Here is a 7,395-nt window from a genome sequence, read left to right as displayed (position 1 = left end):
TCAGAAGTTTATCACCAGGCCTTCACTAGCCATTCACCAGCTGTGGTCCATCAGATCTTGTCCTTGTGCAGACCAGGGCTATCTGGCACCCTTAGGGAAAGTGTATTTGCGTAATCTACCCCTGATTTTGGCCCAAAACTGCAAGGAAGACAGATGTGCTACCGGAAAACCACAATGAGAAGCATGCACTGGAAGCCAAGGACTGCAAGGATAAAAAAATATCCTGGATAGATTAGCCTACCAATATCAAATGATAATTGCACCCTCTTTCCCTAGCTGTATTACCCCACAGTTGTGAGTGATACATTTTGGTGATCATGACCAAAACTTAGTTCAAGCTGACACTTGCTTCATTTTTTTAACCCTTGATTTCTTACTCATTATTTTACTGTGATGAAATGGTAAAACTATCTCCATATCTTAACTTGTGTATTTCTCATGCTGGCAAGCTGGTAAAAAAATTTGACCTTTAGTCCTTTTTTAGGGGGGGTTACTGAAGCACTTGGTTTCCTAACTTTGCTTTATAATGCTTGTTTTTACCTTTGGTTTCCTCTCTCTCTCTCTCTCTCTTGCGCACGCACACTCTCACATCCTCCACCCTCCCCACCCATGTGCACATGCTTCCATTTCTACTTTTATGTGATTTCCCTCTCCTAGAATTATTTTCCAAAGAAGTTCTAAAGATGACAATGAAATCCTCTTTTGAAATTATTACTGCTGTCACTGTTTAGTAGCACAAAAAAAAAATTCTACAGGTTGTTGCCTTTTAGAAAAATGCAACCAAAATTTGAGCTTTCTTGCTTATTGCTGATTTGTATTCTCTGGTATCTTGTTGATCCCTAATCCAAAGTGTTTGTTGGGCTGCCTGTGGAATATTCTGCGATGATGAGTGCAACCACTCAAGAAGTCACTATCTGTCTCCTGCTTTTCCTAATGCTTGGGAGAAGGATAAATTATGTCAGGTGGACACCTGATATGGCACATGCTGCTGGACAGACAGGCATGGCTGTACCACCAGCTGCACTGAGGGGGCCAGGCAGAAACTCCACCAGCACCAGGGTAGGGGGACACAGCATCCCTATATACAGCATCCCTGTGTACAGCATCTCTACATACTGCCCTTGCACTGGGAGAAGAACAGCATGCTGGCACATAGGGAGTGTGGAGAAGCAGACATCTCCCATTCCCTTGTTCCTTTGAGAAAGCCTATGGAGGGAGGGACCCACTCTCTGGTTGCGGGAAAATAGCAGCTTGTTGGACCAAGTGCCTCGTGCAGAAGTGTGTTGCCCTCACTGTTACACTGTTGCAAAGCTAACACATATTTTCTGTGAGGGAGTGCAAAAGGAAGGGTGTGAGCTAGATTAAGTCGAATGTGTTTAAAAATCTAAATGAAAGTTTAGAGAAGTGCGTGAGTCCCTGAACTCAGTGACTCACACTTTCTTAAACTGCCTGCTGGAGTGCCGGCTATTGGGACTGTTAGAAATGTCTTTAGGGGAATGCAGAAATGAGTGTGTCTGTAATGATACGTGGATTTAAAAATACACCTGATTCCTGTGAGGTCCTCTATTTGAGTATTTCTAAACTGCAGATAACACAAGCTGCATGAGTGGTCTGCAGGAACGAGACTCCTTCGAGGCTCATCAGGAGTAACTCAGTCCCACATTTAGGAAAACCATCATCATGCATGGCTAGTTTCAGGGATTGCACTGTTTCCCTGGAGATGAGAAGTAACAATGGTCAGTGTGATTCTGATTTGGGAAGGTATTACCAGAAAACTAGCCTTTAAGGAGGGAAACAAGTTTCTGAAAAACTATCGCCATTGTGGAAATGTTCTATTTCTCATGACAGCTTCCACATTTTCTTTAAAATAACAGGAATACTTTATTGTGTTTCACTAAGTTTTACTTTGATTTTTTTAAGGACAAAGATGTGGTTTCTACCGCATCTGTGAGAACCTAATGCCCACCATTAAGGGCCAAAATGGTCCAAGTGCAGCCACTGACTGACTTGTCATTTCCATGATTATGTTGAGTTTCCAATGTGGCTCATTGGTGGTGCCTGTGAGAGCTGGTGGGGAGAGCAATGGCTGACAAAGAAATAATTGCCAAGGTGTTTTCAGAAAATTATGAGAGTTTTCAAGAAAATTATGAGAGATGCAAGCAGGAATTTGACATGAGAAAGGATGGGAAGGTTGGAGTTGGGAGCATTTGTGGCATTTAGGCAGGGCCTTTTTGTCATAGTTGGGTTTGGGAGCATTTTTTACCCCTTTATGGAAGGATAATGCAGTATGTGGTTGGATAGTAGTGAATGTAAGTGGCTTGAAAACAAAATAAGAAAGCCCTTGACCAAGACACTGTGGGTACAATTGCTTATCCAATCCAATGGAGATGGGTTTCACAAGGGCCCCCTCTTGTCTGAAACATCTTATTCTCCTTGTTAAAAGGCATTTAAAAACACAAAATACTTTTATTAAAAATGCTTTTCAGGGTTATATGACGCTAAAAGCACTTTCTATAGCTTGCATTGCTATTTAGGAGAGCATGTTATTTCTTTTTAATTTGCTCACTCATTCCTGAATAACTTTTCATAGGACTCCAGACACTGCAGTGTGACAGCTAAACCAAGGAGCATCGGATGCGATGGAATTGCTCTACAAGCAACCTTGCCAAAGGCCCTTTTGCTGCACAAAGCTGGCTCTATCTTTGTATATTGAGGGAGCTAAATCAATGTTAAATGCTTGGCTCTTTTCACAGGACAATGACCAGGACCTAAGCTGCGTCCTTCCTTTTTGATTGACACTTGAAACGTTGAGCTGGAATCAGCCAGAGGCACTGCTACAAGCTTGAAGCCTCTGCTGGGGATAACAACTGGTGACATCTGCAGAAAGGCCGACAAAAGGCAGTTGAAAGCCGTGTTTGTTGCTTTCCCCTCTCAGATCTCCTCTCTTTCATGGAGCTCCTTACTTGCTTTAATATTATGATTCAGCACCTGGCTCTTTTGAACCTTGCTTTAAACTTCAAAAGGCGAGGTGGTATTAACAAACATGAAACGAAAAAGTGGCAGTAGTTTGATTTACTGTTGTCGTCTTATCAAGGGGGTTTTTTGTCACCAGCTGCCACTTTCTGTCATCTTTGGAACCATTATCATTTCTCTAAAATCTAAAAGACTCCACTTAATAACAGCTTTGAATACAGGAAGGATCAGTAACCTATACAGTTCTGGGATGACAGAACCGTCAAATGAAAAGAAAGATGTTACAAAAAAAAAAAAATCCTTAAGAAAAAAAACAATAAAACAAATAAAAGCTCTAGTACTTCTAAGTGACCTTGATTTCAGAATTAAACAAATCAAGCACAATTCCATTGTTCTTTTTGGATTCATTCTGCACTTTCCTTGCAACATTTCTTTTTTGTTCTCAGGACTAAGCGAAAACAAAGCCAAGGCTTCCAGGACAACTGCTCAGTGCAGAACGAGTACTTGGTATCACATGAGCCCTGTAAGCTCCTCACTTGTAAAAGCGCCAGTGATAATTGCCAGTCTCGTTTCGCTGCTGTCCTAGTGCAGCAACTCTCATTCAGGCTGAGATGGAGCCTTGAAATCTGCCTTACTAGGGCAGCCTTACTGGTCACAAATCTACTTAACTCTCACTTTTATAGCACCTTTCTATGTTTCCTTGCCGTCTTTCCCAATAGTGCTATACTGTCCTTTGGCCATCAGTGCAGAATCTGAAATGCCTTTTCAGGCCAGTTTGCCCATCAAACCTTTCCAGGTTCAGTTAAAGGTAATCAAATAAATGAAAAAAATTTCTGACCAAAACCCTGCTGCACTTTCTTATTTGTCACTTCACTGTCCTCTACAGAAAACTCATCCTTATTCCTTTTGTTTGTTGATTTATAATGCTATCCACAATGGACCTACTTGGAAGGGGAAATTTCTCCTGGTGTCCTCTAAATTCCTGAACTATATCATAGGCACACCGCTACCAGTGGTGACATTTATTTCACATAGATTTGAACCTGCCCTTCTGCCCCTGTGCATTTTGGTAGTTATTTCCACCTATACAAAAAGAGTAAAATCACCAAAAGGATCCTCTCTCCTGTCCCCGATGAAGTGTTTTACTACCCATATACAACATGAGGAAATAGGGAAATGGCTGCTACAAAATGTTTTCCCCCAACATCTTAGCAGCTGGTCTCCCTGCCGCTGGCCATCGACCCCTTTCCAGGCCCTTCTCATCACACGAATCTGGGATGGTTTAATTTCAGCATCTCTTGGTAAAATGGAGATGAAAAAAACAAAGTGAAAATCCTCTGGAATGTGAAAATGCTGATGTTCTGACTGATTGAAAACCAGGATTGCCAGAATCCAAAGTTGATTATGGTGGTTTTTTTTTGGATTGGGATATGACAAAACTCATACAAAAGTGAGACGGGGGTTGCTAAAAATACCTATTATCTTCTGACAGAAGGCTCACTGTGTAATCACACTGAGGTTTTCTCACGGAGCATGTCCACATTTGAAATTTTAGTCATTTTAACAAGTGTTAATTACCACATGCTAACTAGCAGAAGTATGTGTGTGGGAGATGTTGTATATTTATTTGTTCCAGACTTGGAACATATTAGAATGTAGGCTTTATTCCAGTTTACTGTCCTATGAATGAATGTGTTACCCAATTGCAAATGAAAGATACCACAAGAAAAATAAGTAAGGATCTTTTCCTGATATGTTCTTTTGATGAGGAAACCCAGAATATGTTTACCACATTGGGACAACTGGAAATCTTATCCTCAGCCTGCTAAAAGTGCCTGTGACACAGAGGAACAGAAGCAATGTGCCTGTGCAGGGTGGAGAATAATGGAGAGGTGGCTTTTTATTTTTCCCAGGAAAAAAAAGAAGAAATTCTGAGAGAAAGAACAGGAAAAGCATGGGAAAATATTGGTGCAATCAGAATGATGCTCCTGGAAGAATGAGGATGAATGCAGGAGAAGAGCTGATGGCCATATTATACATGTAAATGCATATATGAATATACGTATAATTTCTTTGTTTAATTCAGCCACTATTTGGTCAGTATATTCAACTATATATGTGTTCAATATATTCATAGTAATAGAAGCGTGTATATATATATTGAATATATAGGAGCTGAATTTTGGCTTCATCATTTCTTTGACAGATTCTGGAAATGAGAAAACTGAAACCAGTCTTTTCTTAAAATCACTGACCACGTAATCCAAGATAAATATCTGACAGGTTAAGAAAACTCAGAGTGTCAGAAGAACTCGGAGATGCAATCCCTACACCTGATGCATACCTTTATAGTCTCTACAAACTGCCTAGTATAAATTCCCAGAAAGAGAATGATGCACTAAAATAGTCCCACAGTCTCTATCAGGAGGTCTCCGGTGATGGCAGAACAAGCCAAAAAAGGGAGCTGGAGAAGTACATGATGTCTGTGATTCAAGATAAAAGCTACTGATGTTGGAGGAATACCTTCAGAAGGAGCATCTCTCTGTGTGGAAAGAGATGCAAAAGGGAAATGGGGTGGCAATGTTCCCATAGCCTACATTTATTTCTAAATTGAAAACAAAAACCAACAAACAGAAGCACTGCAAGGATTTAGTCAGGTCCAGCAACTCTGATGCAATTCTACAAGTAGTTTAATGAACATGCCACCACTTCCCAGGCAAATAGAATGAGAAAGAAGTAATAAATACCAATCTGTATGAATCAGCTTTCTACATCGTCCACTCCATACTTGTTTTTCGGAAAAACTGTGAATGGATATTTTTTTCTTCTGAAAGAATGAGGCTGTAGATCTGCTGCAAACTGATGGTATGATATAAGGTATTTTAAAAAGAAATTGCTAGAATGAATATCCTATAATACTGTTTGAATGTACAGTAAATGTAATAAGGAATGAGACTAATAACTGAGTTCATATATATATATATATATATCTCCAGAAATATTTGTAAATTCTTTAGAGGGAAGTCACGGACACAAACCTGTCAGAGCTTTTAAAGAAGACTGCTAACATAGGGATTAGGATAATCTGATCATTATTTAGTGGGTTTTCAAAACCCTTTTGTAACATTCCTCGCTATAAACTTTTAAAGAAATTTAAGAAACACCTATTATTCAATAAGTGACTAACAGGTATAAAATAAAGATTAGGAATAAGTAGAAATCATACTTTAATAATGAAGTTGAGTTTATTGATGTGGTTTTAAAGGGCCTCTGCAGTTCTGGACATCCACTGGGGAAAGGTGTGAGCTCTGAAATGGCAATGTTTTTGACAGACAATTATACTGGAGAGTTGCAGCAAAACCTGACTCTGAAAACTGCCAAGGAAATTCACAAATGAAATGGTGGGATGACAGAATGGAAAGTGAAATTAAGTGTTTGTATTTATAAAGAAAATAAGACAGGAAAAAATAACTCTAAATCATTATTGCCATTCATAAATGAGAACTTTGAGTCATTATAGATATTGTAGAGTCATTCTTTGAAAAACCTCACTGACAGTCTTAGAGAAAACATGAATGTAAAGAATCATTGAGGAATAGAAGTGAGACAAATACCAGCAACATCCCAAGCTGAGTGCAGCTTTGCTCACTCCTCCTCCTTCAAAATATAAAATAGAAAATTAAAATGAAAGATAAAAGATAAAAAATATTCAATTGCACAAGTATAGAAACAGAAAAGTGTGAGAAAAGGCAACCAGAGAGTAGAGAAATTAATGAAGACTCTTTGTCTCGGAAAATATATAGGTTTAGAAAATCCTAAAAAATGTGGAGAAGGTGACTTGAGGGTAATTGTGATTATTTGTTGTTTCTCAGGACACAAGAACTAAGACAACCTGATGAAATGAGCAGGCAGCAGAATCAAAAGAAATTACTTTTACTCTGCTGCTCTGTTAAATTTTACAACTTATTCCCAAGTGACACTGTAGAAGCCCAGGGTACAAATGGCTTCAAAAAGTAACTACACAGAAAGATCCCTAAAGTGAAGACCCTTTTTTTTTAACTAAGCAGTTATCTTTGGGTAGTTAATTTGTCTTATATAAATATACCTTTAAAAATTTATGAGTGTTAATATGCTAAACTGCACTACTTTTATCATCTGTGATCTCTCCTGTGTCTATATCTCATGCCGCAACAACCCATCCCCTCTGTCAAAATTTTCTTACAGAAGTTTAGCTTTCATCTGTATGTATGAGGGTTAACTTAAGTCATCCTTTCAAAAATGGACACATCTAGCTTTAATTGAGCGACATGGGTGATTTTAAACTGTCTAATTTTCAGTAGATGGAGGACATAAGTAGCACATTTTAAACTTCTTCTGACACCAGTTAAGTGTTTGCAGGGTTAAATTAGAAATATCTATGTA

Source organism: Corapipo altera, unplaced genomic scaffold, assembly GCF_003945725.1.
Source record: "Corapipo altera isolate COAL_440 unplaced genomic scaffold, ASM394572v1 48b, whole genome shotgun sequence".
In the NCBI taxonomy this organism is placed as follows: Eukaryota; Metazoa; Chordata; class Aves; order Passeriformes; family Pipridae; genus Corapipo; species Corapipo altera.
Note: the sequence above shows the minus strand (reverse complement) of the source record.